This window comes from Meles meles, chromosome 9 (assembly GCF_922984935.1).
Source record: "Meles meles chromosome 9, mMelMel3.1 paternal haplotype, whole genome shotgun sequence".
In the NCBI taxonomy this organism is placed as follows: Eukaryota; Metazoa; Chordata; class Mammalia; order Carnivora; family Mustelidae; genus Meles; species Meles meles.
In genome coordinates this window covers 65,807,889-65,835,359 of record NC_060074.1, presented here as the reverse complement: position 1 = coordinate 65,835,359, position 27,471 = coordinate 65,807,889, and the positions used below count along the sequence as shown (strand labels likewise).

General features: G+C 41.6%; 1 protein-coding gene and 1 non-coding gene across 3 annotated transcripts in view; both read right to left on the bottom strand.

The window, feature by feature from the left end:
- Window positions 1–27,471, bottom strand: part of CERS6 (ceramide synthase 6) — a 317,644-nt gene that overhangs the window by 190,800 nt on the left and 99,373 nt on the right. The gene's annotated exons all lie outside the window — the stretch shown is intronic.
- Window positions 26,487–26,650, bottom strand: LOC123951300. The gene has a single exon (XR_006820442.1). It is a non-coding gene; the product is annotated as a U1 spliceosomal RNA (small nuclear RNA).

Below are 27,471 nucleotides of genomic sequence, written 5' to 3'. Positions count from 1 at the left end.
TGCTCAGAAAATTTTAGCAGTAATACTATGATACTATCATTATAGTCTACTTTTGCATTTTAAAAATGAGACTAAAAAAACCAGGCTAACGTGCACACCCTCATCTCCCCACAATTCAAGTTCATTTCAATAATTCTATACAAATCACACTAAGTCTGCAAATTCCCGACCCATAGATCCCTTCACTACAGCTTCTTTTCTCAAACTGCACCCCGTCCAGAAGGCAAAGAGGGTTTTCACAGCTGGGAGCAGACACCGGCTACTACCCCTGGCCAGAAGAAAATAAGAGAAAACATTTAATGCAGTCAGCGCTCCCCACGGAGGCAGAGGCCAAGGAAACACTGTGCACAGGGGCCCTAGACAAAGGAGCGGCACTGTTTTCATCTCCATCTCTATCACCTACGCTGATGCATCTCAGCCACCGCCAAAATAATAACATTGTAGCACCATACTCAGCAGCCTCGGCAGAATAGGATCTCCCTGGTAACTGTTCACACAGTATCATGAGAGCCACAGAGAAGGGTAATACGCATCCCAGCACCGAGAAGGCAAAATTGAAAGACATACTGCTTCAGATTCAACTAACAGTTATCAAGCACCCCAACATACTATGAATGTACACAGAAATGTGACATACTGTATTACTTCAAGTTCACAACCCCCCCTGTAATATATAATGTTATTCCCATTTTCTCCATCAGGAAATTCACTTGGAAAAATTAAGTGATTTCCTCAGAGGCATGTAGGGATTAGGATGGTAGTTAGAGTTTAAACCTAGATTTCACAACTTTGAGTCCAATGATACTGTGCAAAAATATGGGGAAAAAAATGACAAAACAGAATGGTCCCTAAATCATCATTTTGCCTACATGTCTACTGATGGGTAGCTACACAGTTAAACATTTCTAATAAACACGGTCTTCACTATTTTTGAGGAGCAGATAACCTTTTAAAACTTCCCTAAAGGTACATAAGTAAGGGAAGAAAAAAATACATGGATGCCTCCTTTACATACTTAGGCGAAATCTGATTTGCAATTATCTCAGTCTTCTCATTTTCATTGCAATTCAATGGCTTTCATCAAATAAATGAGGACTGCTTTACAAATTTTTTCTAAAACATTTTGTAATGGGCAAAAGGAAAGGAATGTTGTTTTAGTTCTGATTCTCTTGAATTGTAAGTCAAGGTATCATCTTTGAGTATCTACAAGGACAGAAATTATACATGGTAAGCTTCCTTTCCTCTCTTTTTAAAGTATCTTAACCTGCCTCTAGCAGGCTATACCACTCAAGATAACTTATATTAAAGGACCTAAATGCCTTTCTGCAACTGTTCCTTTAGACTAAATATTGGGAAGGGCTATCCGATACACAGATATTTTCTACAAAGAGCCACTTCCGTTTCTCCCGCGTTTGGTTCCCCGGCTCAGGTACAGCTGTGCTTAACATGGTACAAGATCCTGGGTGAATCACACTGCATGTTTCCCTTTCTAACCCTCCAATATCTGAACCTAAAGAAAGTCAAAGTAAAATAATGCCTGGAAGGGGACGGAAGTTATACAGGGACACATATAGTCCTAATTTGCAAAGGATCAACCTTACTTTCTTCCCTAGGTGGGCTGGAACTGTATTTTAATGAGCCTCTGTTTCTTCTCTCAAGCCTAACAACCACATTCTTCCAATTTATTTCCCTTTACCTTTTCCTCAAACCCGGAGGCCAGACTATAATCCTAACAATGACTACACTAAGAGCAGGTATAGTTCATATCCATGGAGCCTTGCTATACCAGTCCCTGAGAAAAGCCCTTGACCCGCATGACCTGCCTTACACCCACAATATACATGGAGAAAGGGAGCCTTGCCGAAGCAAACGTGATTCAGTGAACACCACACATCTACTGAGTAGAGTCTTTGAAGCTGACTTTGCAGACCGGCACTCAACCATTACGCCACACTTTGCAGTGGAGAGACACAGACCGGAAGAATATAGAACACAATGTTCCTTGAGGGTCAATACTCAATTCCTTGCATGTTGTCCATTACTGTCTCTCCCGCACCTAGTGCCCAGCACACAACAGGTCCTTGGTGAATACTTATGAAAGGAAGGAAATAACATAGTAATAAAGAAAGTGACCAAGAACCTGGTTTTAATCTCACCACCCAGACTCAGGCAGGTACTACCGCTCAGGACTCTACAAGCATGCTCCTCTACCATTATCAGTAGCTGGGCCCCTGAGAGGCAGTGAGTCGTGTTATTTCCTGAAACGTGTCAAAGAACACACACCTCTTGCACACTCACTACCACTTCAACTAGAAGGATCGACCACCTTTTGTAGAACAGTAGAGATAGATTTGACCTTTGTTTTTGTTAAACTCTTCATACAGGAGTTAAAATCCTGGTAACTCTTTCTGCCATTTGCTTCCATTTACAGTGTCCCAGAGACTGACAAGGAATGCAGCCATTGATCTAGGGGTATTTACTTCTATATTTTCTACTTCCTCCAACCATTTTAAAGGAAAATCATCTAAGCCCTGCTTTTAACCACTTTATGCCATAAAACCAAAAAATAAACAAACTAAAAAACTATTGCTTGCAGCTGTTTTTGTTAATGTGCACGGTAGAAAAAAGGAAAGACCTAGCCCCCAATTCTCCATAGCAAATTGCCAATTAGCACCTCCCATGTCAATGAAATAATGTTTTGAAGTCTGTGAATAGATTTTGATTCAAAGAGCGTTATCCAACCCCAAGTGACCAATATCACATCACACTATTTTAACAGAGTTGTTGGTATAAACTGAAGAGTTCATACGACTCTCTGATAAGGGAGAGATCCCCAGTGAAATAGGGAAATTGTGTAAAAAGAATTTGGGAAATATGGTCAAATTTAGTTTTGGTGAGACCCACAGAAGCTCGGCACATGTGCATTTATGATTTGGACATGGATGAGCTAATACGCTATCATATCACTATATTTGTCTCTCTCATACAGGCCACACAGGCAGACTCCACTGTGACACTTTTCTGGGAACATACAACCAAAAAACCATCTGCGAAGTGTCTATTTTCTTTATGACAAACACCAAAAACAATGGGAGGTGAGAGACCTAAAAAACATGTTTCTTTTAAAGATAGAGTCTCACTGCTGCTTACTGGGAGTACTCATTATATTTGTGACTCCACAGTAAAAGAAAGAATTAAAAAAAAAAAAAAAGCAATACCTTGAGGGCAGCTTTAGGAAGAGAAAGTCAACCCTCAAGGCAGCTTTGTTAGAAATACTTAGGAAGTCAACGCCATTAAAATTCACTCTTAAAGTTACAATCTCAATACATAAAAAGTACACAAGAAGCAAGGTATTAGTATCAGTCACACAGATTATATGTGTATACACACACACACTACTTAACCTTTCCAAATTGAGAAAAAATCATCTCCCCAATGGGAGTGTTGTGAGGATTAACTAAGATGACTTAAGTAGAGATCCTGGCCCATACTCGGTATTCACTAAATGTTGAATTTATTGACTTTGATGGCAGAAGGCTGCTAAAATAATCACCACAGAGGAAATATGCACAGTGCCTACAAACTCCCCAGCACAGAGTCAGCATTCATTCTGTTGACTCAGAGAATGCATTCCATATCCATGGATGACAAATAATGACCCACCTGACTGGGAAACCAAGTAATTATTTTAATAAGCTAATCCTGCAGCCTTTCAACTAACTACAGATTCTGTGCAATCCAGTCTTCTGAAGGTCTTGCTTCGAGCTCGTTATCCTACTCACAAAGTCAAAGAACCTAACAATATTAAGGGCTGGTATTTTGGAACTGTTCCCTGAAGGCCTAATGACGGGTGCGGTCTAAGGTCCCAGGAGGTCACCCGTGAGGTCTCCGTTACTGCATCTGGTGCAACTGCAGCCCGTTCCTCAAAGTCAGAAGAGAAAGTAAATGGGAAAGAAGCAAGAGAGGCTAACCAGATTCTGTGGTTAGCTGAAAAATTAGCGACAACTGGGCTTTGCCCCCATCCACTAGGGCTGGGGATGTCAAATGTCAGAATTAAAGTGCTTTCTTTTCTTGTACCACTTTTAGTTGGCTCATTTCCCAACCTCTTTCCTGGGGAAGTCTCTATCCTTACCAGAAGAACATGCTTGTCAGTCCCCATATGCTACTCACTCACACCTGACTACTTTCTTCTCTTCTCTACCAACGCATACACCATGCTGTCACTAATATATATATTTTTTTAAAATTTTATTTATTTATTTGACAGAGAGAGAGAGATCACAAGTAGGCAGAGAGACAGGCAGAGCAGAGAGCCTGATGCAGGGCTCCATCCTAGGACCCTGAGATCATGACCTGAGCCGAAGGTAGAGGCTTAAACCACTGAACCACCCAGGCACCCACTAATGTATATTTCTAAGATGCAAAATTTTACCCAAGATTCCCATCCTCTAAGATATTTTGTGCCTAACACTACAAACTCGATCAATCTGTGCTACACATAACCAGCCATTCCCAAGCCAGCTAAATTTGATTAAATTTACATTTGCCTGTATATTACTTCTTAAGAGGGAGGCTGTCTGCATTGTTTCCTGGTGCATGTTAGGTAAAAATCTTTTTGTGAGCTTTTGCCTAATACACAAGCAAGAAAACAATGTAGGCAGATTTATATCTTCCATGTCTTTGAAAGGCCATGTCCCTCAATACCCCTCTAATACCATAATTGTACCCTGTGGGTGCTTGGTGGAGATAGCTATTTTGCTGGCTCATTAAGAAAGTTGTCGAGTGCAGTTTTAGGAAATTGCTGTGGTTAAAATTGGAAGCCACACTGGATACAAGGCCAAACTGACCTTGTTTAACTTTACATCAATATTAAAATGATATATCACATAAACATGTACAAAAAGTCTGGTTTTCAAAACGCTTTATGACATTCAAAACCTTTGCACGCATAGCACATAATTTTTTTCTCAGTAGATAATACTTACTAGATTTAAGGTCTTACTAATACTTCCTTTTCCAGAAATAGCAGACTTGGCTATTCAGACCAATTTCTTGCTACCCCGGCCTACGAAAAACAACTAAATTTCTCAATTAAAAAAAAAAATCCCTAAAAGTAGCCAAAGTAACAAGATAGTAAGATGCTATTAGGAAAATACAACAAAACAAAACAAAAAACAAAACAAAAAAAAAACCACCCTAGGAACCTAAAGACCTAAAGAGGTATCACAGTTCTTTTCACCTCAAGGGCATCTGCCGTAGCCAGTGAATCTGGGTTTCTGTTTTGGCAGCTTTAAGGAGGAAAGGGGAGAATCAAGGCCAAGAGTCCACCCAAATGGGGAATATTATAGAGGGCAATGTCCATGTTAAGCTGGGACCCAAAAGATTGCATCCCTAGGATGAGTATGAGCCATACAGAAACCCTATTCTTACCCTTACCTCTGGGAACTGCAGGGATGTCGCCTTGGCACTAAGAAAAACAAGAGGGAAAAAAAAAATAAAGGAATGGGAAAACAATTCCATGAGAAGATGAGAAGCTGGGGTCAAAGACCCACAGCTGTGACTATAACCTAAGTTCTCTATGCCTGGGTGGTCCTGGTAATCTTGAACCATGGACTTCATTTAAGATGATCCTGGACTGATAGCAACTAAAAATGTTTGATGCATAAGCGATGAAGTTCTAGGCCTCAAGAATCACACCAGTATTTTTTTAAGAACAAAAAGTAGTACAAAATGGGGTGCCTGGGTGCCTCAGGCATTAAGCATCTGCCTTTGGCTCAGGTCATGATCCCAGAGTCCTGGGACCGAGCCCTGCTTCAGATTCCCTGCTTCCCCCTCTCCCTCTCCTCCTGCTTCTGTTCCCTCTCTCGCGGTCTCTCTCTCTGTGTCAAATAAATAAAATCTTAAAAAAAAGCGGGGGGGGGGGGGTGCCTGGGTGGCTCAGTGGGTTAAGCCTCTGCCTTCGGCTCAGGTCATGATCTCAGGGTCCTGGGATCGAGCCCCACATCGGGCTTTCTGCTCAGCGGGGAGCCTGCTTCCCCTCTCTCTCTACCTACTTGTGATCTTTCTCTGTGTCAAATAAATAAATAAAATCTTCAAAAAAAATTGTTAAAAAAAAAGTACAAAGAGAAGCACAAAATTAAAGCACACAAAGGAAAAAAAAAGTACCACGCATCACAATAAGTAACAGACCCATTAATAATGGAACTATCAAACACAGATTATAGAACAACAATGTTTATTCTCTGTAAAGAAAAGACTAGGTGAAAAGTACCTGCCAAGAATAGAAAACTATAAAAAGTCACCAAGCAGGTTTTTAAAAGACTGCTTCTGCAAATAAAGAATATAACCAGATTAAAAACTAGGAGGAGAAGGAAATAATAAATTAGAAAGGATTAATAAGAGAATGAGTGACTTAAAAACTATGTTAGATGATATCTAGCATTCAGCCAAGGAGTAAAGATACACTGAAGATAGTGTGAAATGGTCTAAATTACATTTAATTGTTGTTGCAGCAGAAAGAGACAGGTTAAGGAAGAGGCAATATTTGGGGGCGCCTGGGTGGCTCAGTGGGTTAAAGCCTCTGCCTTCGGCTCAGGTCATGATCTCAGGGTCCTGGGATCAAGCCCCGCATCAGGCTCTCTGTTCCGTGGGGAGCCTGCTTCCTCCTTTCGCTCTGCCTGCCTCTCTGCTTAGTTGTGATTTCTCTCTGTCAAATAAATAAAATATTAAAAAAAAAAAAGGAAGAGGCAATATTTGAAGAGGTAATGGTGAGAAATTTTCCAGAACTGATGAAAGCAATCCATAGAAGCCCAGTGAATCTTAAGAATAATTTTTTTAAAAAACTACACTTATAATACTGCATACTGAAAGTACAGAAAGACAGAATAAGCCTAACAGAAAAGTCTTAAATCATAAAGGAGTGGAGGGGAAGGCATTACCTTCAAAGGAATGACAGATTTACCGTCAACTTCTCTATATCAACAAATCAACTTCTCTTTGTAACATAGAGAACAATGTAAGCAAGAAGACAATGGAATGAAATCACCACTGTGAGGAAAGAAAGGAACTGCCTATCTATTATTCTCCACTCAGAGAAAAAGACTTACAGGAATGAGGGCAAAATATACTTATTTCCAGACAACGAAAACTAAGAGATTTCATCTCTAGGAAGCCTCAAGTATCTTCAGACAGGGATTAAGTGATTCTAGATGGAAGGTCTGAGTGCAAAAAGGAGTGAAGAGCAAAGAAAATAGTAAATATGTGTACGAATCTAAAAAGAACATTAACTCCAGATTCTTTAAGGTGAATAATGTCTGTAAGCCTCAAAAACAGAATAAAGGCATGAAAAAATGACAAAAACCAGGAGTGGATATAGGAGCTAGAAGTATTATACACACCTCAGATTTTCTGAAAAGAGGGTAAGAAAGGTATATTAACATTAGATTTTGATAACATAGGTAAACTCATTATAATTTCCAGGGTGGCTACCAAATAATTCAAAATTGACCCTATAATTTCAAAACCAGGAGGAAAAATGGAATCATAAAAATACAAGTACGTAAGTCAAGAAAGGAGAGAAAAGTAAACAAAATGGACAAAACAAGAGAAAGCACAAACTAAGATGGAGATTTAAACGCATTTAAAAGTGATAATTACGTGTATGTGGGTTAAGCTTCTGTGGAAAGAAAGAGAACAAATATTTTCAGACAGAATTAAAACAAAATCCTACCATATGTTATCCACAGGAAACAAGACAGAAGAATACAAGAGTTAAATAAAAATTTGGAAAAAGTTGCACTATGCAAATAACCATTAAAATAAAACTGGGGTAGATACATTAATAAGACAAAACTGACTGTAAGGTAAAAAGCATGATTAAATATGAGAATCACTTTGTATTGATAAAACATTCAATTTATCAGGAAGTCATTATAATTTTAAATGCTTATATATCTAAAAGCATAGCCCAAAATATTTTTAATGTAATAACTGACAGAATGACAAGAAAAAGAGAAATCCATAATTATACCAGATTTTCAACATTTTTGTCAGCAATTGACAGACTAAATAGACCCTTCCCCCTCCAAAAAAATCAGTAAGAACACAGGAGAGTTGAAGCTCATGATTAAAATCTTCACCAAACAGAAATATATATAACACTATAATCAGCAATTACAGAATTCACATTCTTTTTTAAACCATACAAAGGACGATTATAAACATTTACCATACAGTGGACTTTAAAACAATCTCAATACATTTCTAAGGAGAAAAATCATACGGAGCATAAACATTTACCCTGAGGTAAAAATCATTTTAAAATAACTTAAATATGACCACATACCTGAAAATGGAAAACATATTTCCAAATCATCGCTGCATCCAAAATATACTAAAAATAGAAAAAGTTCTATATAAAATAGTAATAAAATATGAATTATTTACTTATTTACTTATTATTAAAATCATGTGTTGGGAATTGAAGCCAAGCTAAAAAACTGGGTTATATCTACAAACAGATTTATTAAAAAAATATTTAAACATCCTTCACAACTCCATTTCATCAATGAGAGAAATGCAAATGGAAACCACAATAAGATTGGTAAACAATACAAAATGTACAAGTACTGTGTTGGTGAGGATGTAGAGCAACAGAAATTTATGTACACTTCTAGTTACAATCCCTTTAGAAAATATATTAACATTATCTCTAAGTTTGAAGATCTACATATACTTTTAATACAGGACCAAATATCTCAGTTTGCCTGGGAAAATCACAGCCGTTATCTATTTCCCTGACATCCTGTCAAATTTAGCATTTAGTCCACACAAAAATGTCCCAGTTGGAACATTAATTCATGGTTATCCTACATATTCCCAAATTCTCTTCCTATTTATACAGTAGAGAAATTCATGATGTTGTGCCCAGATATATGTGCACAAGAATACTCTTGGCATTAGTTCTTAAAAGAGGCCCAGACTGGGAACAACACACATCCAAAAGTGGTGGAAGAGAGACCTCTGTGGTATGTTTGTACCATGAAATACCATACAGTGGTGAAAATGGAAAAATTACACAGAGAATCATGCATAGGCCTTACAAGCACGCTGCTGAGCAGAAGAGGCAAGGCACAGAAGAAGACATACGGTATGGTTCTACTCCTAATAAGTGTAAAAACAGACCAAAAAATGAACCTATGTTGTTTTGGAATACATGTATAAATGGTTAAGACTGAAAGTAAAAGGAAATGAATACCACAAAAGTGATACAGTATTTCTTTCTTGGAAAGAGAGCAGTGTTGTGATCTGGTGGGGGGCCTCTAGGAGCAACAGCTAAAGATGTGGGGCAAAGTATTCCAAGAAGAGGGGCCAGGAAGTGCAAAGGCCTGTAGGCAGGCATGGGCTTGGCATGCAGAGTGCACGGATGTCACTGGAGCCTAGTGAGAGGAGATGAAGTCAGAGAGGTAGACAGCCAAGATCCAGACAATGCAGGGCCTGGCAGGCCAAGGTGAGCCGGTTTAGATTCTACTCCGGGGTAGAGGCAGGAGAGAGGCAGGGCTCTTCAGGAACTCGGGGGTGGGTGGGTGGGGGGGATTGACACCGGGGCCACAAGGGGTGGGGTGATCAGAGGAAACCTTGTAAGAAATGAGGACTTGGAAGAAATGAAAAAGAGGTAAAAGCAGAGGGGAAAAAAGGCATTAGGGAGGATGCTGGGACAGAATGTGCAAGAAAAAAGGGAAGGGATGCTGGGACACACAGTGCAGATAACTCTCAGCAGTTACTTCTTACCAAAGTGTAACATGCAAGGACACGGGCTCAATAAGAATCGGTAAACCCTAGGAACTTGAGGCCCTGGGGAAACAATCAGGCCACTTTCAAACCTTGGCAGGCTCTAGTTTGGAGGCTTCATCTCAAAGCATATTAATTAAGTATATTATCTTGTACCCACATCCCATATATTAAAGTTTTGTCTGTTAAAGTAGTAACTTTTATGACTTTCAGTTTAAGGGAATGGCAGGATGTATATCACAGTTGAAGCTGTATGATGGATACATGGAGATTCATTACACTGTTCTCTCTTCCTGAGTGCATATATTAACATTTTGATAGCAAAGAGTTAAAATTAACTGAAAAAATTATTTTCTTGCTAGTGGGATTAAAAGTTTATTTACACATAATTTTTTATTTGAGTTGAGCCATTAAACCAGATCTTGCAAACATTTAATTAAACGTTTAATAATATTAGGTAAAAAGGAGATTTTATTTGAAATAATTATCAGAGGCATAGATTAGTTTTTAAGTATCAAAGAAGTGACACTCATGGGATTTTATGAAAATGCATCCCTTACAGTTTTTGATTTGCTTATTTGATTGTCTTCCTAGTGAATTCCTTATTTTTAAAGGCATAAAGTTGGATCTAAAACCTGTTATGGGGATACAATGTGCTTATAAAGAGAAAAAACAGGGAAAGAAAAAACACACTGCCTTTTGTCCCCCTCTCTCTTCTCTCTTATTAATATGCAGATTTAGAAAACTGGCTGGCTAGCTGCAGGCATATCTGGATGTGTTTCTTAAAATTAAAAGCATAAATTAAATAAAAATATCTAATGCATCAAATCATCCAAAGCTCAAGAGAAATCCATGTGACAGCTTAAGAATCTTCAGCATGTGGTACAGAATTTCTTAGGGCAGAAGGGAGTCTGGAATGGAACATCATCCAATTTAATAAGAATTTACTACCTCAGCAGCTCACAGGATAATGAACTAAAAAAGATACAATAGTGCTTATTAAGACGGGGACATTTTCCTTAAAGGCAACCATATGCAAAGTAGGCTCCATGGGTCAGTTTTGTCCCCTCGGTCTTTCGAAAGTTGCAGACCAGACTGGAGATGAGTGACTGGCCCTCCCGCCCCTAGCATACATCTCCTGTAAACAATGAATGCGGAAATGATAAAGAATGAGCAAATGCTTATTGGTTGTCTTAGCTCTGGCTGTTATCACAAAATATCACAGACTGAGTGGCTTAAAAAATGGACATTTATTTCTCACAGCTTTGGAGGCTGGGAACTCCAAGATCAAAGTGCCAACACATTCAGTTTTCATTCAAGAACCCGTCCTCACTTGCAGATGGCTACCATCTAGTTGTGTGCGTACGTGGGCTCTTGGTGTGAGCACAAGAGAAAGAGAGAGAGAGAGAGAGAACTCTGGTATCTCCTCTTCTTCTGCTAAGGGTGCTGATCCCATCACACAGGTACCACCCCGTGACTGACTGCATTTAAAGCTTAATTATCTCCCAAAGACCCTGCCTCCAAATACCATTACACTGAGGCTTAGGGCTTCAACATACATATTCGTGAGGGACACGACCATTCAGTTCGTAACACTGGTTAACACCAGTTGCCGCCATCTGGTCTGATACCTGCCTGAGGCAAGGATCTAAACCTTCGCTTGGAGCTTAGTTTTCCTTTAAGGAGCCACTCATTGCATTCGCGAGGGCTGATCCCAAACCAGCACCTTTTTTTTTTTTTTAAAGATTTTATTTATTTATTTGAGAGAGAGCACAAGCAGAGCAGAGAGAGAAGCCTAGGGAGAAGCAGGCTCCCCGCTGAGCAGGGAGCCCCATGCAGGGCTCCATCCCAGGACCCCGGGTTCACAACCTGAGCTGAAGGCAGATGCTTAAGTAACTGAGCCACGCAGGTGCCCCCAAACCAGCAACTTTTTGATTAGAGAGGACAACCTATGGGTGACCACACTCTCTTGACACCTCATTCCTAAAAAAAGGCATTCTACTCATGTCCCTTCCTGCCCTCACTGCCCGCCATCCCACGTGCAGACACGCTCCAGCCAGAGGAATTAATAAATACACCTCCAGACAATTATTTCACACTTTCTCTTCTCTCCGAAAAATTCTAATACCTCCTACTCCCTCGTTGCTCTCTGCTGTTTCCTATTTCGCTAAAATAAAAGAAGCGATCTCTAGACTTGCCACAAGCCCGCAATGTGCATGACTCTAGTTGCCTGCTTCCTATCCCAGGAGCTTCCTGCCTAGGTTCCAGCACCTGCTTTAACTCCCCCAAATCCAGTCTAAACCCATCAGCCGGCATGAACCTGTTAGGATATTAATCGACCGCATCACTCCTCAGTCCAAAATGCTCCAAGAGTTCCATCCTGAGAGTAAGACACCCAGTCTTCCCATGCGTCTATGGGGCTCTGGACAATCTGCCTTACCTCGACTTCTACTCTCCCCGCCCCCACTCTCCCTCAACCCCAGACATCTGAGACCTCCCACAGGCCAGGTGCACTCCCCCTCAAGGTATTTGCAATGGCTTCTCCTCTGTTGCATGAGGTTCCCTCACCTCCTTGAGGCCTTAGTTCAAACACTCTCGGGAATGACTTCCCTGACAACCTGTAAATGCTCATACCCACAGATACTCCCGATCTTTCTTTCAGCGGAATTTTCCTCCACAGTACTCTGAGCCAACTGCTGTCCTATATGTTTTACTTATTTATCTACTATGTCCTCCCCAGTGAAATGTAAACCATGTCTCAAGGACTTAAAGGAGTGCCTGGCACACAGTAAGCACTCAAAATAGAGTTGGGCAATACGTGAAACAAAGATGTGGCAAACAATCCCTGGAAGGTCATTAACCCCAAAATATGTGTTAATTTGTCCTAAAAACATTTACTGGGTACCTTCCACATGCAGTGACAATCCTAGATGCTGGGTATTCAAAATAAGATGTTCTCTTTGCACTGAAGAACTTGATAGGCTAGCAGATATAAAGAAATAGAAGTGGCATGCCTGGGTGGCTCAGTCAGTTAAGCATCCAGCTCTTGACTTCGGCTCAGGTCATGATCTCAGGGTTGTGAGATCGAGCCCCACGTTGGGCTACGCCCTGAGCATGGAGTTTGCTTAAGATTCTCTCTCTCCTTCTGCCCCTCCCCGGCTTGTGCACTCTCTCTCTCAAAAAAAAAAAAAAAGAAAGAAAGAAAGAGAGAGAAGTAAGAGAGGTGAACTCTTACTGTTGTTATTAAAGGAGTACACAATTGTGGGACTCATCCGTTCTACTTACAGAAAAAGAGATTGGAATACATGCCTCCTTCTTGGAGTAGGTGAGGTCACACAAGTCATAATGATCTGTTTCCAGATCTGCTCTCCAACAGCCACCAAGCCCTGTGCCTGGCATAAATCTGTCACTTAATAAACGCCTAGAGTTTGCTGAATGAAGCTGACCAAGGATGTGATGGTTGAGCAGAGATCTGTCAAGTCAATAAGGCAGCAGGAAAGGTACTGAGAGTGGGGGGTAGGGAATCTGCAGGTGGTGACAACATAACCAAAGGCAGGAACAAGCATGCCACCACCACCGAGCAGTAGAAGCCATTCTTAGAAATCCTCACGAAATTCTTAAAAAAAGGTAAAGCTTGTTCAAGAGTGAATCTGTGCAGAGGAGCCCCTTCTTTGCTTCAGTGTTTATTATGGCAGCACTACTAATGATCATTAGTATAACTTAATGACATTTATTATTATTATTATTATTATGACATTTATTAAGGCGTGAATGCCTTGTATGTTCAGAACAACGTTATGGCCCCATTTTTCAATCTGAAGTACTACTTTGACTAGTTAAGTTTCAAGAAACTGAGTCTGGACGAGTTGATAAGTGATAGAGACAGGCGAGTAGGGCTGGTCCCCTAGACTGCTGTGCCAGCTGGGCCCTGTGTGCCCTGACCTCTCTGCCTAAGATCTAAACCTTCTAGTTCCACCACGAGTTCCACTTCCTGCTGTTCTAGACAAATAAGACTGTGGTTTCAAACTATACCCTACTTTAAAAGCCAGAAATCCATGTTCTTACTCCAACCACCAAGAAGATTTTCTTATAGAAAGTCAAGAATTAGATATTAAAATGATGAGTTTTAGTTCCTTCAACAAAACCATCACATCACATCTACCAAGTAATTACATCTTCAGTAATTTGGGGATTTAAAAGAAATAAAGCACTGGATAAAACACATGATGGTAGTGTGGTACCCTACGGTATTAAGCAAACTTGGAATGATATTATTTGACTACGTGGGGAATTCAGATCATTTTGCCAGCCTCTGGCACACAGAAATTCAAATTGATCCAAAGTAATTACTTTTCCTGAATTCTTACAATGTGGTAGGCTATTGTAGGTGCTTTATAAGAATTATTTTAATTGTTATAACAACTCTGTCAGGTTTTTAAATTATTAGCCCTGTTCTACAGTCATGGAAATTGGGGTTTAGAGGGTGATGGAAAGAGATATTGTCATTTATCCATCAAGGAAAGAGGTCCTGGAGTGCCGCGTGGTTCAGTCATTAAGCATCTGACTCATGGTTTTGGCTCAGGTCATAACCTCAGGGCCATGAGATAGAGCCCCACCCTATGTTGGGCTCCATTACTCAGCAGAGGGTCTGCTGGAGATTCTCTTCTCCCTTTCCCTCTGCCCTTAACCTCCACATGCATGCACTCTCACTCTTTCTCTTTCTCTAAAATAAATCAATCAATCAAAAAAAGGAAAGAGGTCCTAATTTCCATTTAGCATGTGATACAGAACCCAGCATGTAGTAAATGCTCAAAAAATTGCTTATTGAACCACCTAAATACTGGGAAGAAACAGAAATAAGAACACTTAAATCCATGAACCAAGAAAAGCTTTTAGATTTTAATACACTAGAGGTTTACCTAGGATTCATATGAACCCTTCATAATTTAAGATAAAACAGTATTTTATTATGAATCAATCAAACTGAAATGATACACACAGGTTCAAATCCTACTTCAGAATTAAATAAGAATGAAAATCTGTTCAAGTTGGATGCATTTCCACAACTAAAATTCATAATGAGAGAGAAAAATATTCACTGAGAACTACCATCTCAATGGGTAATGGAAGAAAAACAAGAGTGTCCACTGAAAAGTACGTGGAAGGAAAAACTTTGGAGGAAATTCAATATTTAGCTATTTCTTGAGATCTGTACAGGCTTATCAACTATGCTACAGGAGCAGCCCGAAGCTTCTCAGATCTCACCAATCACAGCATGGACCACAATCCCCACACACTGAGAATGTCTTCCTATGAACAGTATCCCAGCCTCACATCACTGGGTTGGACAGGATGTAAGCTGGAAAGCACTTACACTATTCCCACCCCTCTAGCCCCACACCTATCCCAGTCCCCGCCCTCCCACCCACAAAGAAGAAAGACAGGCAGAAAAGGAAGATCACTGAGGGCTCTGAGTGAAAGCTGGATTCACCAAATAATCTTACTTGGATCACCAACTAAGTTCCCCCGTAAGTAAGGAATTTGCATGCACTGTGACTCTCCTAGCACCCAGAACAATAATAACACAAAAAGGCTTAATGGAACACGCTTCAGTGTAGGAAGTTCTGGCAGAATCCCAATACAGGATGGTCACTTGGTTATTCCAAGCATATCAACAGACAAATACTGTTCTTTTGAAAGATAAAAATTCTATAAATAAAATTCAGTGTTTTTTACACTTCAATATTAATTCTGTCCCCACATCATCATAAAATGCATTCGCAAGATGCTGTTTACATTGGCCAGTTCTTACTTATCTCAACTTCCGTTTGCTAACCCACAGGTACTGGTTACAATACAATGACTCAGCCCAGGTCCCAGGGAGAGCTAGATGGGTCTGCAGCTCTTTTCTAAATTGTTGTGCCTTTTCCCCTCCCACACTCTTATCAGAGAGCAGCAATTTTGTCCTTTTTACCTTTAAATTCCCCAGCACCCAGCCCCTACCACATAAACATCCTCTGTAACCATTTGGGAAATTGAGGCGAATTATGTCCTATGGGTGCATGATTTTTTCCGGATTTTCTGGGATGATCTTGATTGCTAATATTCAATTGCTCCAAACCATATAAGCACGTTCCTGTTTTTCTGACTGCATGTCCTGATTTGTTTGTTTTGTTTTGTTTTTTAAGATTTTATTTATTGGCCTGACAGAGAACGAGAGATCACAAGTAGGCAGAGAGGCAGGCAGAGAGAGAGAGGGGGAAGCAGGCTCCCGGCTGAGCAGAGAGCCCGATGCGGGGCCGATCCCAGGACCCTGAGATCATAACCGGAGCTAAAGGCAGAGGCTTAACCCACTGAGTCACCCAGGCGCCCCTTGTTTTGTTTTTTTAATGTTGAACCTTGACTGCAGAATGCTGAGTCAATGGCATGCTACCCGTTATCATGGGTCCCACACCCTGATTTTTTTCTCTGCAAAATATGACACAGTTGATACAGCTAATAGCGAGGTAAGAATGTAACGTGCTTTTCTTTCTTTTTCTTTTGGATATTTAATTTTTGCATGTTTGTATGGGAGGTGGGAAAGCAAAGGGGAGAAGTCATTATGCTGATTCTATGCACTACATTATCCTCTTCACAGGACAAGATACAGGCTGGAAGACAGACATGAGGAACACAGAAGGTGGCTACTCAAAATCATCTCTACTACACATCTAAACGAGAGACTGATGTTTAATGAGCAAGTGTTCTTTCAACAAAAAAATTAAAGGGTTCAAACGGAGTCAGACGTTGGTATAATGCACTGGTATTAACAGCCAATTCCATTCGTCAATGAGCCAAGCCCTTAGTAAACATGAATGTTGTAAACACAAGTAGAAGTTCTACTTTCAAGTAGAAGGTAGGGCCGCCCTCATTACATAGGCAGGAGAGCGTAGGAGGAGTTGTCCAGTGCCTGCACTTGGCAATAGGGTCACAACTGTCTCCTGTCCTATTTACCACTCATGCTGACCAGACTTCCTCAAGCCCACCTTGCTCTCCAGGCAATTTCTATTCCCTGGGGCAGGCTTCGGCACCCTCATTCTCTTTCTTTACCTAGCCAATGTAATCATCCTCAAAAATTCAGCAAGGTTACCTCTGCCAGAAGGTCCTTCTTATCCCCCTCCCTCCCACCTTGATCTTCCTAGGACTCTTTGAAAGACATCAAACTTGAGGTGCTTCTTAATTAAATTCAGCCCTTCAGTCCCTAGAGGTTTGATCAATCCCTAATCTAAGTAATTGATTCATTCAGCAGACATTTATTGGGGTCTTACAAAGCACCAGGCATTGTGCTGACCTGTGGGGATGAAAAGATGTATAGACAGTCCCAGCAGTGAAGGTGCTGGACAGTTTAATAGCAGAGGCAAAAGCAAACAGTGAAAATCACAAGTCTCCTAGTGAAGGGCTGTAGCAGAGAATAACTGAAAGTGCAACTGGTGGGCCAATAAGACAGCAAGGGAATTGAATTCCAGCCGTACACAAACTGGAGAGGGAAAGGAAAGGAAAGGAAAGGAGACAATGATGAAAACACCCAAGTGCCCCCTTTCTGTATTTGCTCTGCATGTCCTGAGCTTCCTCCCACAAGCCCCTGGGTTGGAGCAAGCCTGGGTACAAACCCCAGCTCTGTCACTTAACCAGCTGAGTACCGCTGAGTCACTTACTCTACTCTACCTGCTTCCGCGCCTTCAGGAGTAAGAAGGGCTTGTGATACCTAACATATTACAGAGGGTGGTGGTGAGGATGAACTGTCAAAGCCCCATCACCATATCCAGAACATAGCATAACCTCCATGAACCTCGTGAACCTTCTTTCTCCCTGCTTGGGGTCTGGGCCACCTCACCTGCAAGAAGACTAGTTGTTATATGATCATAGAGAAGATGAATATATGCAATTTTATTTTATCCATGGCTAAATACAGGAGTTCAGAACCCAGTAGGATTAAGTAATATGTCCAAGTCTCGTGCACTCACCTTTCCTGCCAATTCTGCGGCTAGCCCTTGCCCCAGGGACCAGGACGCACCCTGTGTATGAAGCTGCACCAGAGGCCTCACTCTCGCCATATGCTCTTAGAGCAGCAGCAGTGTCCGTCTACGCAGCTGAGCCCTAAGAGCAAGACACAGCCTCTCATCAGCTGGCAACTGCTAAGAGAGGGGACTGAGAAATAATGGCCAAATTTAAAGAGATTTTTCTAAAACATGACAGCCCTGTAGACAATGCCAGCAGCTCGACTTGCATTTAAAATGAAAGTAATTGGCCTTAATTGCTTAGCTAAGTTTCCAATCTCATAGAGGGCTCATTTATGAATTTAGATTTGGGACAGTCTCCATGTAACTCTCTAAAACCTGCTTCCCCCAAAGCCCTGGGGACTTAGCGGGGGAATAGCTGTGCCTCCCATTGCTTTGTCCAGTGTCTACCCCCATCTTACACACAAACACCTTCACTCCTGTATTAGTAGGTGCTATATTCAAATATCAGGAGTCATGTGCAATGTACCAAGTTTTAAGATAATCACAGTCCAATTACTAATGGCTGAGTATTCCATTAAGCCTTCTGTTCACCCTTTGGAAAGGGCTGTGGCCCCCACCAGCTAATCACAGAAGGGTGACTAGCCAGGAGGAAGCAGAAGGCACCTGCCCCTGTAACAGCAGGAGGCGGGAGGGAAAGAATCAGGGAGGGGTACAAGAACAGAAAGAGAGGGTGAAATAGACTGGATTCCCCAGAGGGAGCAACGACATGCATGCTTCCTTCTCAAACAATCTAAAATATGGTTCTCCTGATGGCATATTACGATACAAAAACCCAGAAAACGCTACAGGTGAGGCAATAACAGGAAGGCTCCAGAAAAGAACCTTATCACTTAGAGGTGATATTTCCCTGAAGTATCGAACAACTTTACTAATATGCAGAATCTACTGGCCCTGTGAACCCCACAAGCTCAGAAACTATTGCTTACTCGGGGACCTGTGTGGCTCAGTCGGTCAAACATCTGACTTCGGAGCAGGTTGTGATCTTGGGGTCCTGGGATCAAGCCCTGTGTGGGGTCCCCTGCTTAGTGGGAAACCTGCTTCTCCCTTTCCCTCTGACTGCCGCTCCCCCGTTTATGTGCTTTCTTTCTCTGTGTCAAATAAATAAATAAAATTTTTAAAAAAGAAAGAAAGAAAACTGTTGCTTACTCAACATTGCAAACCCAGTTGAAAGGGGAACGGGCACTAAGAAATGCACATTATACCTATACCCTCTCATTTAATTTCCAGAATGACCCAATAAATAGGAGTTATTTCTCCTTTACAGAAGAGGCACCTGGGGCCTAGCAAAGTTAAATTGCTCACTAATGGTTAAAGAGCTTGCGTCTGGACATGAACCCAGCATATTTGATTCCCAACCTCAAATCTGTTCTTGATCAATTGCCTCTGTGGTCCCTTCACCTGGTAGGTAACCAAAAAGTATTACATTTAGTGGCAAACTCTTATACCCAGAAGCTATGGCGACCTCCTCAGGCTGGCGGGACTGTCCTGGCCCTCGCAGAGGTGGCTCCACTCAGGGCTGCCCCGCTGCGCTCCAGGCTTTGTTCCTCACTCTCCACTGGGAGAGGCAAGCTGTGTCTTCCTCAGAATCACCTGGGCAGATTTTAAATCTCTGTGGTTCAAAGATATTCACTGTGTGTTCTGACATTTCTCATGCAGTGTTTCAAAAGCTCTGGCTTCTAGCGGCACAGCGGGCATCCATCCCTGCTGAAGTAGGACACCTTTTCTCATCCACTTCTGTCACGTCCCTCCACAGCAGCAAGCCAAAGGTCTGCCGTTCTGAACTCGCATGGATTCTGCCTCTTTTTCGTGTGCGGAGGTAAAGCCCAAGCTAACAGGCCTGCAAATCCACATGATCCTGCCTCCTTGGAGTTCCACAGAAGAAAAGAGCTTCGTTCTAATTTAAGAACCTGTTCTCTGTGCATCTTCTTGAAGCCCTCCTCCCAGAACAACACACACCACAGCTGCCTCTACCAGGGAACATGCCGACAACTCTCCCATCCCATGGTTATGACAGACGACCAGCTATTTGTTCCTGCTCCTGTTACACCAACTTGACCAACAATAGACAATGTGGTGGTGTTGATGGTAGCTCGAATTTATGACCCCCTTCTGCGCGAGAAACCTTTCTAAGCACTTCATGTGTTAACACATATGGTCTTCCCAGCAGCCCTACGGGGCCCATTTTACAGATAAAGAAACTGAGGCTTAGGGAGGCCAAACAGCTCTCTCAAATATCCCACAAACTCTTCTGAGAGGGAAGACTAGAACTCAGACTGCCTGGCTCCAGAGCTCACCCCCACCACTACCCTGTGTAGTCAGTCCCGCTGTAAAAGGCTGGCTGTGAAACCACGAGTATCCTGCACTGTTAGGTGAGCACAGCACAAATTTTATAATGGCTTATGTGCGATTTCACTTGCCAGAAACACTGGATGAACATAGAAATGTGCTGACTTGACCTGAGCCATGTAGGAAATACAAAACACACACACTTGCACACACACACACACCCCCCTCTCAAACATCCCATGTTACCTCAGTTTACATGTTATGGGACACATCCACCCGCTGTCACAGCCTTCTTTCAAATTTCAGATCCCCCTCCTTCTACTGCACCACAGAAACTCAGCAGCTGTAACTAACTCTCCCAATGCTCCTATGGGCTGACCTTTGGCTTGTTCTCAAGTTGAAGCTCTAACCCCTGACATGACTGTATTTGAAAATACGCTTTTTGGAGGCAATTCAGGTTAAATGAGGTTATAAGAGTGGGGTCCTATTCCAATATGACTGGTGTCCTTATAAGAAGAGGAAGGGACACCACAGATAAACACGCACAGAGGAAAGACCCTGTGAGAACACAGGGAGAAGGCCGCCATATGCAAGCCAAGGAATGAAGCCTCAGGAGAAACCAACCTTCAGACCCTCTGACCTTGGGCTGCCAGCCTCTAGTGCTGTGAGAGAGAAATTTGTTTTGCAAGGTGCTCAGTATGTTGTATTTTGTTATGGCAGCTAGCCCAACACACCAGCACCAACTTCCAAGCAAACTTCAGGTCTTTTTCAAGGTAAAATACCATATTTATTATAGTCTTTATGTATTTCTTAACTACTTACCATGTATAACACTGTGCCGTTTCTATTAGGTCTCCATCTGTTTTTTAATGCCCCTGATGAAGTTTTTGAGTGTTGTGCCCTGACTCATTTTTCTCCTAAGCCTTGTGTTGTATTGTGGTGTTGTACAATTTTGCACAGTGTGGCAATTTTTAGGATTGCGTATGTCGTGTTACAGCACAACTGACTATACAAAGGGAATCACGACTTACGGATCCTAAAGGTAAAGCATAAAACATAATGTTCCTATAGCCTTCTTATATAGCAGCTTCCATAAAGAAATTCCAAGGAGAGCAGGCACCAAGCTAGATACACAGCATCTATGTAAATTTGTGTGGCACATGTATAAAACATAATCCTAATAAGTCGTAAAAGCTAAAGTACTTCTGGGTGGTAGGCTTTGGAGTGTTTTTTCCCCAAACTTTAGGAACATAATGTGCACCTTTACACATCCTCTATAATCAAAGATGATTGTAATGATTTTCATGATTTTGTTCTAAAATCAGAAATAACTTGGGGCACCTGGGTGGCTCAGTCATTAAGCATCTGCCTTCGACTCAGGTCATGATGCCAGGTCCTGGGTTCAAGCCCAACATCCGACTCCCTGCTCAGCAGGAAGCCTGCTTCTCCATCTCCCACTCCCCCTGCTTGTGTTCCCTCTCTCAATGTGTCTCTCTCTGTCAAATAAATGAATAAAATATTTAAAATAAAATAAAATGAAATGAGAAATAACTTTCAAAGTCGATTAAACAACAAAGAAATGGCATATAGATTTAAAAATGGGAGATAAGAATGAAATAAGAACATGAGGCCTAATAAATTCAATTATTCCCTATTTCCTCTCTTCTTTTCATCTCCATCCAACTCCATGTTGAATAAAATTCTTGGGAAAATTATCTACAGAGCCTTGACAAATGTAGGACTTAAAGAAAACTGACTAGCAGGACCTCATATGCAGCCAGCTTGACCCAAGTTTGGACTCTCTGATATTTTTAGCAAAAATCTGCTTTCTTTAATTAGCCAGTACCCATGAATGGGAGGCCTTGCCATATGCCATCAAGAACTGAGAGAGGCTTGATCTAAATGGAAAACCTGCGTTCACATGCCACAGATGGCACGTCTGGAGTAGAAAGAGGGAAAAGGTTTCAAAAGCTTACCCAAGGCAAAAGAGCAGACTGTCCATAACACTGTTCATCAATCTTCAGAATTTTTGTAGGGGAAGTAATACTATCTTGAGAATACTAACAACTTCAAAGAGGGCCTGACTGAGTTAAATGCAACCACTCAGCGTCAAGGCACCATGTGCCAGGAATAGTAGAGATGGGCATACTAATTACAGAACTGTTCCAATGCTTCTATTATATGGCAACACTCTGTGCAATGGATGACTGTGCCGTGTGCTGTAAGACCACATTCTCTTTCTTGAAACTCTGAAAGAACTGCTAAGAGTACTGTAATCCCAAAGCAGGGTTTAGCAAACTATAGCCCGCTTGCCAAATCCAGCCTGCCATCTGTTTTTGTACAACCCATGAGTTAAGAATAGCTTTTAAATTTTTAAATGGTTGAAAAAAAATTTTTTTTTCCATTTTATTTATTTTTTCAGCGTAACAGTATTCATTCTTTTTGCACAACACCCAGTGCTCCATGCAAAACGTGCCCTCCCCATTACCCACCACCTGTTCCCCCAACCTCCCACCCCTGACCCTTCAAAACCCTCAGGTTGTTTTTCAGAGTCCATAGTCTCTTATGGTTCGCCTCCCCTCCCCAATGTCCATAGCCCGCTCCCCCTCTCCCAATCCTTGAAAAAAATTTAAAGAATGCTTCATGACATACGAAAATGATAAATTCAAATTTCAGTATCTATTAATAAAGTTTTTTGGAACATAGCCACATACATTTGCTTGGTTTATGGCTGTCTTTGTGCTATAACAGCAGTTATAACTGTGACAAGGTTCCTGTGGTCTAAAGTATTTACTTTCTGGCCATTGACAGGAAAAGTTTGCTGACCTCTGCTCCAGAGTTAAAACTGGCCTGAATACAATTGACAGGTTTAAAACCATTTTAAATAGTTAAGGATAGGGGGCGCCTGGGTGGCTCAGTCATTAAGCGCCTGCCTTCAGCTCAGGTCCTGCTCCCAGAGTTCTGGGATCAAGCCCCTACATCCGGCTTCCTCCTCAGAGGGAGGCCTGTTTTTCCCTCTTCCACTCCCCCTGCTTGCATTCCCTCTCTTTGTCAAATAATAAATAAAATCTTAAAAAAGTAGTAATAAAATAAAATATTCAAGAATAGTCTCGAACACTGAGACATTCACTGATTCAATCAAATCTGAACAATATGTTGGCCTGTAACTATGTACTTTGGATGACAGATGCTGTTCATTGGTCTGAGGGCTATTCTGAATTAATGAGAAATGACCACTGTCATGACAATAGCAGAAAACCAACTCAACCTTGTGCTTTTCAAAACTAAGAGTAGGGGCACCTGGGTGACTCGATTTTGGCTCAGTTCATGATCTCGGGGTCCTGGGATCCAGCCCATGTGGGGCTCTGTGCTCAGGAGGGAGACTGCTGGAGATTCTCTCTTCCTCTACCTCTGCCTCTCCCATCGCTCATGCTCTCTTGATCTCTCACTCTCTAAAAAAATTAATCAATTAGGGGCACCTGGGTGGCTCAGTGGGTTAAGCCTCTGCCTTCAGCTCAGGTCATGATCTCAGGGTCCTGGGATCGAGCCCCACATCGGGCTCTCTGCTCAGCAGGGAGCTTTGGTTCCTCCTCTCTCTCTGCCTGCCTCTCTGCCTACTTCTGATCTCTGTCAAATAAATTTTTAAAAAAATTAATCAATTAATTTTAAAAAACCTGAAAGGTTGTATTCCAATTCTATGATTAAATTTTTTCCCGACTCATGATCAGCATGAACTCATTGCTGATCATGTATCACAGGACTTAAAATATGAAGATGCCATTTATCTAGAATACTTTTTTTTTTTTTAAAAGATTCCATTCATTTATTTGACAGACAGAGATCACAAGTAGGCAGAGAGGCAAGCAGAGAGAGAGGAGGAAGCAGGGTCTCCACAGAGCAGAGAGCCAGATGCGGGGCTCGATCCCAGGACCCTGGGATCATGACCCGAGCTGAAGGCAGAGGCTTTAACCCACTGAGCCACCTATGTGCCCCGAAGATAATACTTTCTTATTCACTCCTTCAAAAACTGCATCTGTCTTCAGGGAAACTTTGGTGGCAAATAATGTTCACGCTGTGATCTGATGGTGGAAATAATCAAAACTGAAGTTTCTCTTTGGCAAAATTGTGTCCTTCGCCACAGTGTGGAACATATGGAAGATTCTACAGCAGTTTACAAATAGTTCTCTTTTGCAAACAGGTGACTGGGTTACGACAATTTGTTGAATATATTCGCCATGCACTTGTTCAGATCAAAGATTGATCTGAAACAAAGGGATATGAGATTCAGCTTCTTCCCCATGCAGCCCTGTTCTTTTCCCCCTCAATTATTAGGCTCCACTTTCTCATGGAGGTCACAAGACAGCATTGCTGATTTGACCAAGTAAAAATCTACCAAATAAAAAAAAACAGTGACTGAGTGGCAGCATAAGGACAATGCATTAAACCACTCATTTCTCATTTCTCTCTGCTGAGTTATCCTTAGTTCAATGAATCACCAATTAGGATCACAGGGCTTCTTTGAAGAAACAAAGTCACAATTTCAAAAGGTGCCCAGATTTTGGTCAGTCTGCTGCCACTGAACAGAAGCATCCAAATCTGGGAGCATTTGAGAGTAGTTTTAATCAGTCTCAACTCTAAATTGAAATTCCTAAAGGAAAGACGATCTTGGGTCCTCATCCTATAACAAGGTTCCATATGAGCAAACGCCGATCCACATAAATTAGTACTAATCTGTAAAGTGTAATATTCCTTGCCCTACATCTTCAGGTTATCGTGTGGGAGATTTATCTGTCCAGTCAGGTGGAGACTGCCTAAACGAAAGCCATATATAACTTTCACTCCCAGGCATATGCTATTAAATGCACTGTACAATATTTAAAAATGATGAACGCATGTAGGGTACAAATGAAAGGGAAGCCATTTATTTTGAAAATGTATCTCTGCCCCTTCCTGTTTCATCCTGCGGATATTTTTCCTTACTGCAGATGTTATTTACTTTCCTATTATCCTGATGCAACTGTTGGAGGTGGGGAGGCAGAGCTTCAGCAGCGTCAAAGCATGGTTCCCCCAGTTCCACGGCTGCCATGGAGAAACAGCTCCTCTGAAAATGTATCACAGGGTACCTCCTTTTTATAAATTCTTTACTCCCTCTTGAAAATCTCCCTTTCAGTTGCCAATAAAGATTTAAATGCTTCTGGAAGAAAATTCATCAAAACGAACACAGCTGGGAATGACTGACATCAAGCATGAAGGGGGGAAAAAAGCATGTCAATGTTTCAACACGTTAACTTGTTGAACAACTTCTACTCGGTTCATCTGCACGAAATGGGTGTGCCAAAAGTTGGACATGCCAGCAGATGGTTACAAGCACTGTTTGGCATGCATCTTGCTGCCATTCCATATGCTAAAAGATGGAACACAATTCCCCTGAAGATACTCTTATTTTCTAAAATAATGATTTAGATAGAACAGAGAAATGACAGAAACTATACAGCTGGGCCCTAGACCTTCAAGTCCCATGTCTGTGTGGTCTTGCTTGCTAATGTGATTTTTAGGATCTTTGAACAGCAGTCCTCTCTTTTCAGAGATTAGTGCTTCTTAACCATGAATGTGTGTCATAAGTACTAAGGGCATTTCTTTCAAGATGTCCATGTCCAGACCTCACCTGGGTCACTACGCTGACTCAGACATCCTGGGGTAGGGCTGCATGTGTCCATTTTCAAAAGCTCACCAGGTGATTACAACAGTGCATCCCTGGTTGGGAACAATTATTCTAGATCATTTTTTTATACTGATGAGCAAATAAGTACAACACACAAAAGTACCTACGGTGACCAGTATAATTCCGCCTTATTCCTCATGGCATTATCTGAATGTTCCCCTTTGCCATCCCATTCCTTCCTCTGGATTTCTTTCTTTGTAATAGTCTTGGAGCTTTCCATAGTTTGATAATTTTCCTAGACAAATCTTAGGCTAAGTCAGTGTATAATAGGCACTCTTCATTTGGGGAGGCAGAGTGCCCACTTAGATCAGCAAATCCTTCCAAGATAATGCCACTGTAACTTACAGTCATTTAACCAATAGTTATTCAGCAGTATATATGTGGTGGGAAAGGCTAAGAATGCAAGAAAAACAAGACGTGGTTCTTGTGCCCTCAAGGAGCTAATATTATGTAATTAGGGTAAAAATATATGGACAAGTTAAGAAAAGTTAAATAACCACATGAGAAAGCATGTGACTCCATATTAAATTACCAGTACTTACAATGAGGACTCTAAAAATTGAAAAGAAGTAGTGTTCGTTCCAGACACTCAACAGTCATGCCACATTTCTTTTTTTTTTTTTTTTTTTCAGAGGAAAGCGCGAATGCAGTCCCCCACTACCACAAATTATGCAGTCCAGTTTCCCACATTTGGGGAAATCACAGGGGTCAGCACATCCGGAGTGCAATGGATAAGCCTCACCCTGGGAAGACCACCTTCGTGATCATGGTATCTCCCCTGCCAGGTAAGTATCATGCCACATTTCTGAGAGGGCCTGGGGTTTGAAGAATGTGTAGGGGATAGATAGGCAAGGCAAGGGATCATACAGGCAGGGGATCATACAAGGCAAGGGATATACAGGCCAGGAACACAGCAAAACCAGGGCAGGAATGAACAAAGTATGGACAGTGAAAAGACAAACTTTTGGAAGGAAAGGGTCTTCTGGGTGACTGATACCAAACACATAAAAGCTAGAGTCTAGCTAACAGGCAAAGGAGCCTAATAATTTCTCCTATAGTTGCAGAAAAATCATAGGATGAAGGATGAAGATAGCAGCATTTCAGGAATTTCTTTGTAGCAAAACATCCATGAGTGTGAGATAAATAAGGAGAGCTATGAGAGCAATTAAGATCTGGGCCATGGCAGTGGCTTTACAAAGAACTAATGGAGCTCGGTGAATGATTGGTTTGAGCTTCTGGCATGTAACAGAATGGAGGGAGAAGGGAACAATAGGAGAAGGGAAGTCAGAAGGGGAAGTAAGTCAGAGCTGCCAGTTGGGAGAAAGCAGAGCGATGCCTCAGAAGAAAACTCTTCATTGGACACTTGACTCTGGAAGAACCTGGCAAGAGGAAATAACTTCTGCACAGGGGATGGAAGGGAGAGTGGGGAAAATAAGAGGTTGAAGACTGAACGTGGAGAAGAAGCCCAGTCGAGAAAATGGAAAAATGCAGAATAACCAATGCAAACAGAAGGCCTTGGGGAGGCAGGAGAATCTGGTGGCACTCCAGAGGTTAAGGAAGAAGAGAGGTTCAAAACAAAGTTCATCAGCACGGTCCTCTGCAACAGAGAAGTCT